A 17,310-nucleotide genomic window follows, 5' to 3' on the forward strand; every position below is an offset into this window, starting at 1 on the left:
AAAATGTATTTTGCTAGCTTAGGTTATTTTCATAAATAATTCTAAATTCATTATTGTCTTATCCTTTGTTTTTGTTTTCCCTTTTAATCTGTCCTAATCTGGGATGTTTAATCATTAACCTATTCATGGCACCTTTTGAACCTCAATTACAAAACAAAATTATGACTTTTTTTAAAATTCTTGATGTAAAAATTGTTTGGGAAGACAGCTCTCTAGAGACGTATTGATACACCGTTTATTATCTTTCCTTTCTCTTCTTTCTCCCTTCTCCCCTTTCTAAGCTTTTAATATTTTCATTTCTCTTATGTTCATCCACTTTTAAATACCCAGGTGTCTTGTCAGCCTTATCTAATTAGGTGTTTTGAAAACCATCATGTCAAATGCCCCTTTCAACAATATGTTGATGAAAGTCCTTTGCAAATGAAAATACTGGCATTCAGTGGTTCATTCTTTTGTCCCCTCTCAGGAATGCTTTGTGGTTTCCTGTTGGCAGTGCTCATACATCAATCCAGGTGTATGTGAGGTTTCTGCTCTTGATATTGTCTCCACCAGTTGTTTATACGCCCAACTATTTATGTCTATTTCTCTCTGCTCTCTCTCTCTCTCTCTCTCTCTCTCTCTCTCTCTCTCTCTCTCTCTCTCTCTCTCTCTCTCTCCCCTTGCCCCTTTCTCTTCTGCTAGATCAAAAGTACCACTGACTTGTAAAATGAAAACTTCTTTTACAAATTCCAATGCTGATATTCCTACCATCATTCTGACAACAAATGACCTAACCAGTCTAGATCAAAGAGCCACTAAAGACTCAAAGGGTTTTTAGCTATAGACCAGGGTGTGGTGAGCTTCACACTCTTTGAGCCCATTATCTGGATTGGTGGGCTACATTTCTCTCTAAAGCCGTGTGTGTGTGTGTGTGTGTGTGTGTGTGTGTGTGTGTGTGTGTGTGTGTGCATGCACGCGCGTGTGCGTGCGTGCGTGTGTCTAAGCGTGCGTGTAGCACTGTGAATCTTACTAGTAGACAATGCAGCTGAAATGGAAACATTGCCATGCTTGAGAAGACCGATTCAATGTAAACACTAAACTCGGCTGAAGGGATTAGAGACGGGGTACTTCTCCATCAGTCAGAGTCTCCCTGCAAATTCGCTCTATGGAGTGACCTTGTATCATAGGAACCCTGTGAGGGCTTCGGAGCAGAACCCACAAGCTTCAGCGGGGCCCCTTGTTACAGTTTGAACCTGAAATGTTCCTCGCACACTCATATTTTGAGTGCTTTTGTTTCCCTCAGCCAGTGGCACTGTTTTGGGAAGCTGTGCCTCCAAGGAGTAGGATCTACCTGGTAGAGGACACTAGAAGGAGCCTTTGAATGTTATATCGAGGCCCGTTTGAATCAACAAAAATAATTAAGGGAGAAGATGCAGAAGAACTCAGTTTCCACCCTATCAAATATTTTAGCCAAGCAAGAAGCAAAGACACTGCGAAGCAGGTGTTCAGCAGAGACCTACTATTTCTAAAGACAGGAAGAACAACATTAGGAATTAAAGAGGAGTTAAGAAAGTAGTTAATTCTTGTCCTTAGCTTAGTAGGTTGTTGTTTAAAGCAGCAAAAATTATAGTGAATTGTGTAAGCAAGATAGGCTAGCATGGCCATAAAACGATGCAATAATGCTAACTTTTAGCAGCCTTCTTCAAATGCACCCTTACTGTTTGTCAATCTACTCACCATGTGTGCATGGACATTAATTTTTTTCTCATCTTGAGCTGCCCAGAGATTGGGAAATTTTCATGCTCTGCAAGCATGTGCTTCTTCACGCATCGGTGCATGCCGAATAGGGCTGTCCTTTTTCCAAATTAACATCTGCTTGCCTGCGCAATTTCCATGAGCAAATATGGGTATTTGCACACGCAAATGGAAGCGCATGAAAATAAAATGTGATCGGTATTAGTGGGCCCACCCAGGGTTTGCCTTTTTGGAGTTAAAAGCCCTGTAAAAGCTGTCTGGATTTCTGAGAGAGCTTCACTTAGCAAGCAGAATTCATGAGCCAAGACAAGGAGTTATAATTCTAATTAGCTAAATATCCCTTTGTGAAGAAGATAGACTCTTTTGGATTGAAGGTATAGAACTGTTTATAGGGCAGCCTATATAGGATATAGTGTAAGTTGACTCTTGGCTCTGAACTACTTATGCATTTGTTTTGTGTTTGAATGAAGAGTATATTTTTCACTCTTCCCTCATTGATTACTTTGTAAGCTGTATAATTATGAGAAATACAAGTGAAAGCTTGGACATTTAAGGTGTGTTATCACATAATTTTGAAAATGTAGATGATTACACAATGTAGTTATGGTAAGTAATGATACAAAGCCAAGCTTCCTTTTAGGACAAGTAACTTTTCATAGTTTAGGGAATCTGTGCCCTATTTTGATAGTCAAGTATTTTAATACATTTGTCTCACAGGCTCATGTCCAAGCATATCTATATCGGAAGAACCTAATAGTTTATTACAGTCATAATCATTTACCCTTGGCTTAAGAAGTGACTTTACGTCACTTAGAAACTTAGATGTTCTTAAAGCTGTTCCGATGAAAAGCTATGGAGCCTGATCCCCACTTTCCATGACACAGACACAAAATATTAAAATATATTTTCCTCAGTTAACTTTCTACAAAAATTTTCCCTAATATGTTCCTAAGTATAATTTAAGAATGTTGACTTATCTATTATGTTACACCAGCATGTCCTTTTTTGCTTTTAAGGAATAGTTTGCAAAGTAGGAAAAAGATATTTCTCAGAATGTCCAGAAACTGATAAAAATCCAATTCAGATAACTGGAATCATGAGTAATAAACATGAACTCTCCATTTTGCTCATAAGTCAGGATAGGAAATAGCAAGTAAGTGCCCTTTACTTAATATTTTGCGAATATCAAGTACCTCACCATAATGATTAAAGTCAGACCAACAGCTAGAAGAAGCCTGACACAACAACGCAGTGGTAATGTTCCAGTGTATTCTACACATGTTTAATGAAAATAATTACAAGAGGAGTAAAGAGTTTGAGTGGAAAATTAAAAGTGTGGCATAAAGAAACAAACCGCACCTCAGCATAGTGGATCATAACTTTAACCCCAGCACCTGAAGCACAGGCAGGTGGCTCTCTGTGAGTTTTACATCAACCAAGGCTACACAGTGAAACCCTTTCATAAGACCAAAGGTGGGTGAGCAGAACCCAAACCAACTAAAACAGACAAAAGCTAAAGTGCTTGAAAGTAGAATTCTTTCAGCAACAATCCCTCATTTCTGAGGCAAATGAGGACTTAGTGACAGAGCTCAGCGAGGTTCTGGTCCAGCTGTGTGCTTTAGAACTTCTGTTTTAAAATCGTGACTTTGGGGTGATGTTTCATTATATCCTCCTTGCTTATAAAGGAAACTCTAAATTCTACAAAGTCAGTTTAAAATTGACCTGACTTTTCTTTTCAAAACCCTGTGCTACAATGCCTGACTCACTATTTTTTATTATTATTATTATTATTATTATTATTATTATTATTATTATTATTATTATTTTTGGTGTGTGTGTGAGTATACCTTCCACGGCAATAGAAGTTAACACAGCAGACCACCTTCTTCTTGATTAATTGACAAAGGGGACAGTGAACAAGTAGGGTGTGTGGGCTGTTGGGTGGTCAGTCACACTTTCCAGACCGTTTTTGTTGGTCTTTACTGTTTACTACATGGATGACAAAGAACAATAACATCATCAACAACAAACAACAACAAAACAACAAACAAACAAAAACTGCCCTATGAAGGGAGATGGCACCTCCCATTAGTCTACAGGCTTACCTATTCCCTGACACAGATGGGCTTTGTGTAGATTCAGCTGGGTCTTTGTGGTCCTTAAGTTTGTACCACGGTCAGGATGTTCTTGTAGATGCTCAGTCAATGTCTAGTTGGATTAATTTAGCTACTGGCTTCCCTTTCTGACACCTGATATTTTCTCTTCTCAATCTGTCTGATTTCAAAGAAGCTAGTTACATAGGCTAAGCAATGTGAATACAAACGGTTACAAACATAGCAACTCCATTACCATTTGTCCTAGTGACAGTTAACCTTTGTTAAGTCATTGTTGTCTCCTAGCTCTTATTTTAAGTACTTGACAAGTATGTACCCAAGACTTTCTTTATAACACCCCATGGATTAGGCCTTTGCTCATGAGGAAAGGGAATCCTGGGGAGCGTGAGGAGGCAGGGCAGGGGAGTGGGAACAGCAAAGCCACATGGCAGAGAAGGCTGTCTTCTGGACCCAGGCAGCATCTAAGGCTTTATGTTCTCCAGTCCCTTTGCTCCTTTTCCACCGTAGAAAATGGGTGCACTCAGCACTGCCAAGAGAGCCAGCTGCCCAGGCTTGTTTGGGTTTGGAATGCACTAAAGCTATTGGAATTTAGAAAATCCATTCCCCCTCAACACATCTGACTTTTAAGTCTATAGTCTTAGAAAAAAAAACTGTCTAATTGGGAACTTAAGACGAAGAAGGACTGCTTTATTTCGGACTGCCATTGATCTGTGAGTGAGAAATGCCATCGATTCAATGAATGAGAACATACAAGGAGACAGAATTGACAGAATATGAAAAATACATTAGAAACCCTTTCAGTAAATAGTGCCTTGCCTCATTAACAGTAGAAGTGTGTAGAGATGGTTTACTCTGCATTTTCTAATGAATACATGCCATTTATTAGGTAGGATTGGTAGAGCTTGTCCTGTGTGCTGTCTGTATATCTTGCCTTTCTTTCTGATATATCTGTGTTTAAGGTGAAAAATAAACTCACAAAACATGAATATGAATTTCAGAGAGCGTTCATGGAATGGATGTCCCACCATATTTGTTCCTCGGAGTCTGCTTTGTTCTAGTGTCTAGCAGGGCCATGGATGTCCCACCATATTTGTTCCTCGGAGTCTGCTTTGTTCTAGTGTCTAGCAGGGCCATGGATGTCCCACCATATTTGTTCCTCGGAGTCTGCTTTGTTCTAGTGTCAGCAGAGCCATGGATGTCCCACCATATTTGTTCCTCGGAGTCTGCTTTGTTCTAGTGTCAGCAGAGCCATGGATGTCCCACCATATTTGTTCCTCGGAGTCTGCTTTGTTCTAGTGTCTAGCAGGGCCATGGATGTCCCACCATATTTGTTCCTCGGAGTCTGCTTTGTTCTAGTGTCTAGCAGGGCCATGGATGTCCCACCATATTTGTTCCTCGGAGTCTGCTTTGTTCTAGTGTTTAGCAGGGCCATGGATGTCCCACCATATTTGTTCCGTGGAGTCTGCTTTGTTCTAGTGTCTAGCAGGGCCATGGATGTCCCACCATATTTGTTCCGTGGAGTCTTCTTTGTTCTAGTGTCTAGCAGGGCCATGGATGCACAGGGGTGTAATCACCCTTTGTGAGAGTCGGGACATTATACTCCCATGGTCTCCTCGCTATAATACCCAATTATAGTTCCCTGCTCATGTCTGGTCTCTTATCCCATTCCTGTATCTTTGCTTCTGGGGAGATCTGTCTTGGCTAGGGTGACTCCTGCAGTTTAGAATACTGAGACAGCATAGGAAAGGAAAAATTATATCCTGAGTTTTCAAGGAGAGGGAAAGGTCCTAGAAGAGAGAAGAGTCTGTGGCCCAGACACAGGAGAGGGGGAGGGAGACAGAGACAGAAGGGGACCCTGAATTAAATACTGGTGCAGAGGAGATAATATAGGGAGTGATACTGGTAAACTGTAAGAAGCTTATAGATTGCAAACATGTGGCAAAACTATGGCTGCCCTTGGTGTTTACTTATTTGTTCCATTTTGCTTGTTTGGTCTGACTGTAGCAATCCCATGGTGTCACGGGCTGTGGTGTGCTCTGAAGGGTTTTGAAGGTCTCTCCTCCTCTTCCTGCTATCCAGTAACATTATGTGCTGGACACATCTTCTGTGTGATATTACTTAATTTTCATGGTGATACTCTGAAGTAAAAATTATTATTATCACAGGGAAAGGTATCTCTGAGGTGGGTGAAATTATTCATGCAAACCATACAGTGTTAGATACAAGGTTTGAAGCCAGTTGTATACGGGGTCAAAGTTCACATCGTAAAATTCTGGATATGAGTTCTTCTGAACATATGGGGTGGCCCTTTGAAGACATGCCTGCACTCTATGAGCCCAAGGTTTCACAGATGTGAATGGTGCTGGAACAGACATGGTGTACAGTCTAGTCAATGTTTCCTCTGTAACCTGACATCTTTGAATCAGCCATTAAACATGAGTCACAAAGCTCAAATATTAAAAACACTAAGCAAACTTCTTGGGGACACGCCATACAATAAGTGAGTGATCGTTATTAACGTTGTTCTAAATTATGACATTATGTTTTAAAGAAGAAACCATTGTTTCTTACTTTAGGTGTCAGTTTGGGAATTTTCTCTTTACTGCTAAAGCGGACACAAGAAATTGTACCTTAAGACAGATTTCTGTGCTTACACTTTTATTCAGTTCCATTAAAAGTAAGAAAAGTGTAGTTTAAAAGCTCCCAACTTCCAAATAAACACATGCAAAAATAAAGAGATATGCAACAAATATGCAGGGAACATCACCTTGTGCTAACTGACATGATTTCTCTGCAAAACGGTGCCTGTTTCTGAAGGTGTTAGGTATACTAGGTTTCTCAGCAGAGCTTTCATTAAGGAATCCTTCTTAAATACAGACCTTGTGCATTTTTGCTTGTTCTGTTATAGAAGCGAATTTTGTTGAATGACAACTTTAAAACACATTCAGAAATACCCTCCTTCCAGGAGGTGGGGGGGGGGGGACAGCCAGTCTCCTGTGGATCCTGTAATCATGGCCATTAAAGATGATCTGTTCAGAGACTCCAAGGCTGCTGACTCAAGTTAACATTTTTTTGGCCTGCTTCTGGGCTGCAAGCTCTCTTTGCATGCGCATGATGCTGATATAAAATGACATTTGCACCTGTTGTCCCCATCCTATGTTAATTAGCATAGTGCCCTAAGTGGTAGCCAGGCCATCATGTCCAAAAGGAAGCCATTAACATATTGCAGCTGTCACAACTGACTAAGAAAGCTAGCAGAGCTGAGAGGTGTGTATATCCTGGCATACCTTGATGCAGTTAGCAAAGCTTGCCCAACTATAGTCACTTGGGAGAGGGCTGGATGTACGGGCTGTAGCCAGTCAGGAGCGAAGGAATACATTTTACTGCAGGTTTACTTTCATGTATTATGCATAACCTTCAAGGTCACTGCGTGATCATTTATAAGATTTTAATGAGATATCAAAGTGGAAAGAATAGAATGCAATTAACGGGGTCCTATTGGAAAGATAGACAGGTGTTTTAAGAGTCTCTGAATACATCTAAGTTGGACACCAAGTGTCAGAAGCACCAAAGGGGAGAAGGTTTGCCACATCCAGGTCACACTTCCGTCAGTAGAAACCTTCTTTGTACTGGACTTTGCGGTAGTGGCAAGAATTATAAGAACCAAAGAATACATAGAAGTGAGAGACTTATGATAAGAATTTGAGTTAGAAAAGAATTTTCCAAATGCAGAGGTGTGAGATGACCTATTGCAAGACTTAAAATGCAGATTTATTTTTAAATTAAAAGTGAACGTCTATGGATCACTGGAAGGAGACACATGACATCTACTCTCTCGTACCAGTGAGTACCCTAAACCCCACAACATGTTTTGCTCAGTATACAGCCTTTGAAGTTGCTTTAGTTCTAGGCATTTTCTTAATTTGTAGGAATAGCTCAGCTTGTATAAACACTGATGAAAACGTAGACATGTAGCATGGAAGAAGATGCATATATCCTTAGTATGCCGAAAAGATCACTGAGGAACTATTTTCTTTTTTGCATCGTTCTGGAGGAAAGATGCAAATGATTATAAATTTATCAGACAACAAGAATTTAGTGAATTAAATACATATTATGAAATGTGTTGAGAGGACGGTTTTCCATGCTTCTAAACTATCGAGAACTTTGTACCCACCTATTGTCTCCCAGCCTAGACATATGGGCGAGGGTCTAGGTCCTGCTCCAAATGATATGACAGACTTTGAAGATCCCCAACTGAAGGCTTCACCTTCCCTGGGGAGCATAAAGGGGATGAGATGGGGGTTGGGAGGGGGACAGGGGAGGAGGAGAGGGTGAGGGAACTGGGATTGACATGCAAAACAAGCTTGTTGCAATTTTAAGTAAATATGTCATCATCAACAACAAAAAAGAAGTGATGTTAGAAATAATAATTCACAGACTTAAAACACTCTTAAGTCTTTCATAATTTATCAAAGAAAAATAGGTTCCACATAATATACTGATGTAACCCAAACAATAATACAAATATCTACAAAGTTTGCATTGCTAAAATTATTGGGGAGATGGTGAGGTTAAATTGAGATATTTAGTTTCTTAAACATTCTGGGTAACTTTGTTAACTCCAACTTCTTTCAAATGTAAGTTTCTTAGATTGAATGAAATTCCTTCCTAAAATAAAAAGCACATCAAAATTTATTGCATATTGTTCCTAGAAAGCTGCTTTGTAAACATTTTTGTCAACTAAAAAATGGTTAAATTTTTGCTTACAAAATCCTAACAATTTGGAGTAGTGTATATGCACATACAATATAGTAAATATACATGCACAATATATATATATTCATTAAATATACTACATAAATACTGTAATATACTAATATTAATACATGTACACATGCATTTGTAATTATATATCAAAAGGATGGGAAATCACCAAATGTATTTAACTGAAGCTATACTGCACGTTAACTGTCTGAATGACTAATTTTTACTCTTTGGTAATAGTAACATTGGGGTTGAAAATGCTCAACCTTTATGTGTTTGTAACGTTTTCATAAACAAATAACACTTACATTTTAAGAAATTTTGTTTACCTGTCAAGAAAAATTCAATATTGTAATAAAAACGTAATGAATATAGGCTTACTCATAAACCAGGATTTGTTATGTAAATGTACCACTATGCTTTCATAATTGTAGTCTCTCCTCTAGTTAGCTGTAGAAAAATCATGCCACGTTTGATAGATTCTTAAACAATTAGCTGAAAAGAGAAAACATGCTTAATTCTCTATTGTACTGGGATATTAGTACCTATGAAAACTCATGGTCATGTATTTTAAGTTCTCATGAAGGGATTTGATCTCCTTTAAGACCCTCCAGACATATAAATAGATTGGCTTAAAAGAAAATAAAAGTGACACATTAGAGAAGAGAATTTCTTTTCTAGTTTCTGCTGACAGTAGGGTGGGAAGATACTACTTTCTCTAAGCGCTTGTCACCAATATGACTCCTTCTATTTGTGGCCACAAACCAGATAACAATTTACATTTCCCCCCCTCAGCTATTACTGAACAAAATTTGGTATTGGGGAGGGGGAAGCAAATACTCATTTTAATCTAATCAACAATACTAGACAAAGGAGATAAAAATAATTTAAAATTCATGAAGAAACCATCTTCCCATTTTTAAAAGGTTAAGTTCCCCTAAGCTATGAAAGAAAAACACCCTCTGAAGACCAGGGGCAGCAGTAAACACTGGTGGCAAGTGACAGGAATTGATCCTCCATGCCTGTGCCTGTCATGTCTCTAAATTTTATTTCCACCATCCCTAGAAGGCTATGAAAGGAGAGAGTGGGTGCAGCTATGGCCTGAGGGCTCAGCGCCCAGGTCTTTGCCTTTTCCTCAATTAGGAGGCCTCCCTGACTGATGGAGAGATGTGCTTCTGACTGGGGCTTGGACAGTTGCAAGGTATTGATTAGCCATAATGTGAAGTCAGATCTGAATAAAAAGCTCCGTGATCAAAAGTCCTTCATGAGAGGCAGCGTGCCCTCTAAGTCAAGGGTCCAGCAATTCTGATGATCTCAGAGAGAGAGAGAGAGAGAGAGAGAGAGAGAGAGAGAGAGAGAGAGAGAGAGAGAGAGAGAGAGCGCTTCTAAAGGCCCTCTTGATATGAAAGTCCAGTGGACCCTCTGTCAGGAGAGCCTGGGTCTCAGATTTGACAGGTGCTTGTTAGCTTTTCATCCCCGATCACTCACCATTCTGCAAAGGGAAGAAAAGGAGATTGCTAATACTGCACGATGCTGTGCAAGTCAGTCTGGCACCTGAACTAGGAGGCTCACCACCCCCACTGCATTAAAGCAAACACTTGCCATGGAAGGTGTCCTTTGGTGCAGTGCTGGCTTCACCCCAGCACAGGGCACAGATATTCACAACTGAATTATCCTTTGGGCTGTGAACAACCAAACAAGGCAAGTGACTGAACTGCTTTTAGTTTTCAAATTTAACTTTTTATCAATTCTTTGTATATTTCAGACCATGCACCTCAATCCAACTCACTTCTCTGTCCCTTCCCATCTGCCCTCAACCCTTACAGCCCAAGATAAAACAAGCTAAAATTTAAAAGAGAAAAAGAAAAGAAAAACCTGTGGAAGTCATATCTTCCATACTCCCCTATATATTTGCTCACCATAAAAAGAGCTCATTAGGAGCCAGGTAGGCCACACTTTCTTTCCAAGGCTCAGGGCATGTGGATCTCTGGCTCCTGCTCAGTCTTCGTGGCCACTGGTAGGTTCCTGTTCTTCTTTTCCAGGCCACACTATGCAGCTTCAAACAAAATTCATTATCCCAATATCTGGACTGGTGAGCTGATTCTGCTGAGATTGCATGATGGTACCCGACAGCTTGGCTCCACACAGCTACTGGGTGGGCTCATGGGTGAATCCTTCCTGCACAGGTCTTTAGACCTGAGGCAGAGCTGTTTGTCCTCTGAAGCCCACCAGGCCCAGAAAAGCCAAGTGATTCTGATAGAATTTCTTAAAATTATCCCTCTTTCAAGTAATACTTTTGAATTCTACTTGTGGATCCTCTAATACAACCTTTTCATCCTAAATGCTTTAGCGTCTTTCATTTGTACTGTTTTCTAGACAGGTCTATACACCACCCACCTTGAGATTCCACACAGTCCTGCGAGGCACAGCACCTGTCATATTCCTCTTTGAGGTCTGCAGGAAGAACGACACATGAAAAGGGTAGGCGTGGCTTTTCCCAAGGCTTGAGCTATTGCTGTTAAGATTCAGCACTCAAACTCAAGGATTTTATTTATTGCATTGGTGTTATTACCACAGAGTCAGGATAAGCCTATTCTGATTCCCTAATGATATGTGTGAAGAAATGACTGTGAAACTTCCCAGAATTGCCAGTTTCCACAACTCTCTTAGTAATTACTTACTTAGTTTTACCTCTCAAGTGATGAGCACTTATTGGAATGGGGTTGGGAGACACATTTTACATTGGGTGGTAGACTCTGTTGAGTGCTGCGATAGGCGTGTGGCATGCACACCCTATGTTACTACTTTTCCTTCTCAAGCAGTCCCACAAAGTAGACATAGATGTTGGTCCTGAAACTCGATGAGTGTGATGCTAGTGAGTCAGCGGACTTGTGAAGAGTGGAGGTGTTGTTGTGGCTCAGATCAGAGTCCTGGCTATATTTAAGTGATGACTCTGTGTCTCTGGGGTACATTGCAGCATGTTGTTTTTAAACAAGTAATGATAACAAACTGCATGTGCCAACCCAGGCCTAAGTACACTTGCTTAATCCTCCTAATACATTGGATCAGCCTTTGATGGGATTCTATTGTCTGTCATTGCATCGCTGTGACAATGGAGTTAAGGAATAGGGTTCAAACCATGCAGGTAATAGGTAAGGAATAGGTTAAGAACTAGGGTTCAAACCTTACAGGGAACAGGAGTGGAAATTAGGATGCTGACTCCAGGCTTCCTGATCTCACAGTCAGTGTGTTTTAACAATGTCAGAACACTAACAGAGTTTCATGGTGAAGTTTGGGTAGTCATTATGTTTTTCTTTAATTTGTAATATTAATTTCATAACACTGAGAATTTCCGTAGCATGCATAGCCTATGTTTCTAATTTGCTATTGACCCCAAAATGTGGAGATATTTTCCTTGTAATGGCCCATCTTCCTAACTAGATTTTAAATTCCTAGAGGAAAGAAGTCCACCAGTTTAAAGTCCTCAAACCTTAGCACGAGACTTGAAGCTTTCCTGAAGAGACACCATGGCACACTCATAAGACAAGCTAACTTAAAAATATGACGCACAGAGTTCATTTAGAGCACTTGAATATGTATGTTATGACATCCAGAGACTTTGCTGTGCAATTAAGAAATTGTTAATATAGTTAAGAGGCTGAAACTAGTTTAGATATAACTGGGTTATTGCTTCTTAGAGACTTCTGGTATAATAAAAGTTTGGTATTCACCATCATGGAATTTTAGTGCTACATGGACTATTGTTCTTTCCTTTAGACACATGTCTCATTATATTAATCAGTCATTGAGAATGTCAAGCTCTAAAGAGTGTAAAAGTCAAATGCTAGGAGATAGTAATACTTTAAAGGCATATATACTAAAGAGTTTTTGATAAACACACACGTGCATAATATACTCATAGACACTCTTTCTTCCTCTCTCTCCCCCCCCCTCTCTCTCTCTCACACACACACACACACACACACACACACACACACACACACACACTTCCTGAACATCAGAAAATATATTGCTTGATCCTTAAAAGCATGGAAAATCCTTTCTGATTGCATGTTGAAATATGTTTGAATTTAGGCTTTTGTTTGTCATCCTACAGTGTCAGAGCATTTTCTGACTCATGGGGGATGATGCCAATAGCATCCTACATTTCTTCTGAATCCATCCATTTGTCTTTATTCACACAAAGCATCTCTTACTATAATGTTTTGCAAAACTTGTCTTCCCAGACGTTAACCCAACGATAATGCATGGAATGTCAGTATAAATGTCAATTTACATTTGTTTCTATTTGAATTGATACCAAAAAACCCTTTCAAAAAGAAATCACTGCATTTTTACCTCTTCTTGGCCGTTGTTAGCTTGACAGCCAATAAGACTTCTCAGACTACAAAGTCTGGGTCAGTGTTCTTAGCTGTCTAGTGAAGAGGTTCAAATGCAGTGTTCTGAGATCTATTCTCTGGGTTTAGTGTTTCTCAGCTAGGGTGGGTTTGATGCTCATGAGATATCTGGCATGTCTGGGGATATTTTCCATGGTCACTACAAAAGATGTTACTGGCATATAATGATTAGAGGAGGATAGAAATGTCGCCAAACATTCTCCAGTGTTTAGGAAAGCCCCTGCAGCTGGCTGTTCAGAATTTGATAGTGCTGTGATTGAGGAACTGGCCTCTGTCTCAATACTATAAAGACCATTAAATTAGAGAACACTATTGTTTTAATGTATATTAGATCTTTTAATTTTACCATGCCTTTGAGTTAATATCAACTGTTAATTTGATGGAGCTGAGAACCACGAGAAAAGTCTCAAGTGAGAACTTGTCCCTTTGTGGTTGGTCTGTGGACACATCTGTGAGGGGGTGATGACTATAGTAAGGCCCAGCCTATATTGGACAGATAGTTCCTGAGCTGTGTAAGAAAGGTAATTAAACATGAGCTTGTGGCTGAGCTGGCCAGGGAAGACTGCAGGCAGCATACTTGTGTAGTTTTGACTTGGATTACTGCCCTGATGTCCTTCAAGGATGGGTTGTGATCTGAGAGTATAAACCAAGTAAATCTTTTGCTCCATAAGTTGCTTTTGGTCAGAGGTGTTTCTTCCCAGCAGCAGAGATGAAAACCGAACAGTGTTACTTTGCTCTTATTTTAGGTCAAAGGGGCCTTTTCTCTTTATGTTGCTATCTAATATTATTTGATTTTTTGAAATGAAATATAATAATATCATTACCCCTCCCTCTTATACTCTCTTCTCCCCAGATACCCTCTTCTTGCTATTTTTTTAAGATTTATATCCTCATTTTATTTAATATTCAATCAATCAATCAATCTACCTACCTATCTATCTATCTATCTACCTATCTATCTAATACTATAAATATAACCTCAGTCCATATAATATCACTTATATGTATATGATTTTAGGGCTGACAAGCCCACATTGTGCCTAAACAAGACCTGAGCAAGAACACCACCATTCGATATGGAAGGAGAAATTTTCGCGGGGCCCCAGACCTACACAGAGACCTGCAGGCAGCTGAGGGATGCTGAGAGTGGGAGAAACATTCTTCCCCAGGTAGAGCCCCCAATTGCTTACCCAATTAATACCACAGATGTTTTTGATAGGGAAGGAAGGAGATTCTTTCTCAATGTGTTTCATGAAAGAGTGGAACATTATAGAAAAAGATAGAATGCAAAATCAGAGGTTGAAAATCTATGCACATAGTTTCAGCTACAATCTAGAAGCAGAAAGAATGGGTGATATAAGAGTACTATGTAAGTGTGACATCAGTTGATACTCTAGCCATCCAGACTCAGCATACAAATGTTTGAGACCAGTACAGCATTTGCAGGATGACCTAATTTATTCTTCTAATTTTTAATAACATTCGTTACAATATACTCTCCACTTTCCAGTCCAAACACGCTGTGAACTTGATTGTGTCTACTTTGGCTAATGGTTCTTCTTATTCCCCCCTGAAATGCACTCATCTTTCCTTCTTGGTGCTTTATATCACAAGCAGGAAAGAGGTTTTCCTTTCAGTCAGTTTTAATGAATTGCTATGGATTAGCCAAGGGTTGAGAAGATTTTCAGGCTCAGTCTTGGTTCATTGAAAACCAGCCATGCTTGACTGTGTCTACTGTGGCTCATTTAAGTCCAACTGTCTACTCTCAGACTTGATGTTTCAGGGTTTAGCTGCCACCTTTGCATGAAATCTTCCCTAGCTTGATCAGCTCCCTCATGCATTTCCACGCACATGTGATGTTTATGTCTCAATTAGCACTTAGCACAAAGTACAACCGTGTTGGCTTTGTAAGCACTGGTCATTCTGTGTCTACCTTATGCCAGTCACCACAATTCCCTCCAGGTATTGCTGCATGTATCAGAGTTCTCTTCCGTCTTAGGGCAGAATGGTAATTACCTCGCTATACATAACCCAGTGTCTTTATCATTTTGATAGATATCAGCCTTTAAACTGATTTGGGGATGTGGGTTAGAAGCTATCATGTCCCCAGTTCTCTGAGTACCCTTCTTGAGCTTCCATGGCTGCATTTTCTGCTCCCAGCACTCTGCGCATTCCTCAATGGTGTTAGAGTCAAAGTCACAGATCCCTCATTCCAACATCAATATCCCACTCACCCTCTTTGATGGTTAGCTGGTTCTTCCTTCCTTCTTTCCTTCCTTCCTTCCTTCCTTCCTTCCTTCCTGTCTCCCTCTCTCCCTCCCTATCTCTATCCTCCTCCTCTTTTCTTCCTCCTCCTCCTTCTCCTCCTTTTTTTTTCAAGACAGGGTTTCTCCATGTAACAGCTCTGGATGTCCTGAAACTCTATTTGTAGACCAGGCTGACCTCCTCAAACTCAGAGAGCCTTTTGTTTTCTACCCGCTGAGTGCTGGGATTAAAGGTGTGTACTGCTGCTGCTCACCCGTTGTAAAACACATGGCACCACCATAGACATATGCTTCCAACACCCTAGCATGTGCTTGTCTGTTAGTAAATTATTCCCAGTCTTTTTTAGAGTCAGTGTGATATATCTCCTGGCAGAATTCTATTTTTTCCTTTTCTTTATTAAATATCAGGAGAAGAGGATTTTCATCTGCTTTGCTTAATGCTAATTCTTTGACCTCAAGAAGAGATTTGGTATGTAGTAGTTGGCTACTCAATGCTGTTGATTAAAAATGATGTTGAATAGACTCCGGTTTATAGATTTTATGTGACAGAAGAGCAGAGATTGCTCTGTTTAGAGAATACCATAAGGTAACCCTAATTAAGACCCCAGACTTTCAGCCTCATAGAGGAGCCTTAGAGCAGTCTCAGAAATGGTCTCTTTAGCCTTGGGTCAGCATGTCTCACAGTCTAACATAAAGCTTCCCCAGCTGCTAATGGAAGAAGCAGGATTTGACATATGAATAAGGTTAGAGATAAACTTAGATATTTGCCCCATAAGATCTTTCAAGATCTTTTATGTGATAGATGACAGGACTCATGGAGACAATGTATGTAATGACTTTTGGGGCTCCTGAGCTATTTTAAGCTCTGTATACTCTTACCTTATGCTTGAGAAATTTGATACCTTTGTTCTCCTTATTCTCTAGATAATAATTGTGGTCACTTTGGCATAAAACAAAACAAAACAAAACTTAGCATCTTAAATTATGTTCCTTTTACAGGTAACCATATTTGGAAACAAAAGTTAATTGCATGATGTTAAACTGTGATCAAAGAAATAATATAAATTTGAAGTATTTATGTTGGTGATTGGTTGGTCTAGCCAAGAGCTTGTCAATAGTAACAGATGGAATAGCAACCAAAGGGGTCTAGTCATGTCATTCAGACATTGCTAAAGAGTACAAATGGCCAACTTTTTTTTTTTTTCAATCAGAAAAAGTATTCAACACTGATGGGAGATGTTATTCTGTAATTATGTTTCTCTTATTGGCAAATAGGAAGACAAGATAGGTGGGACTAGGATACAAGGAGGATTCTGGGAGATGTAGTAGAGAGGGATCAAGATATAGGATGTGACAGAAATAAGAGGTCCAGACCCATTTTCCAGTAAGATAAGACCTCGTGGAACCACTTAGATGGATAGAAATGAGTTAATATTTAAGACAGAACTAGCCAATGAGAAGCTCTAGCCATTGGCCAACAGCTTTAGTGTTTCTGTGTGTTATTTGGGGCTAACACAGCTGTGGGACCAGGCTGATAGTAACACAAAGTCCTTGTAACACAACACTACCAATTTTCAAGGAAATGCAAATAAAAACAATGTCTGAAATGACCATGTTTATAAAAATTAAACAAACCAAATAAAAGATATCAAGATTCTATAGGTTCATAAAAGACTTCAGACCTCATACACTGATGATGTTCTTATACACTGATGATGCTGGGAATGTTAAATGGTGCATCCACAGTAGAAAATAGTATGGTAGTTCCTCCAAAATTTCAAGGTAGCACATGGCCTGGCAATTCCAATTCTATGTATACACACAAAAATTAAAATTCAGATTTCAAAGAGTATTACCACTTATGTCTTTATTGCAGTATGTATGTATGTATGTATATGTACACACACACACACACACACACATATATATATATATATATCCCTAACTAATATATTCTTAACTAATTAAGATGTACATGAAATGTAATTATTTTTTGGTTATATAATGTATACC

Source organism: Phodopus roborovskii, unplaced genomic scaffold (genome assembly GCF_943737965.1).
Source record: "Phodopus roborovskii unplaced genomic scaffold, PHOROB, whole genome shotgun sequence".
Taxonomy (NCBI): domain Eukaryota; kingdom Metazoa; phylum Chordata; class Mammalia; order Rodentia; family Cricetidae; genus Phodopus; species Phodopus roborovskii.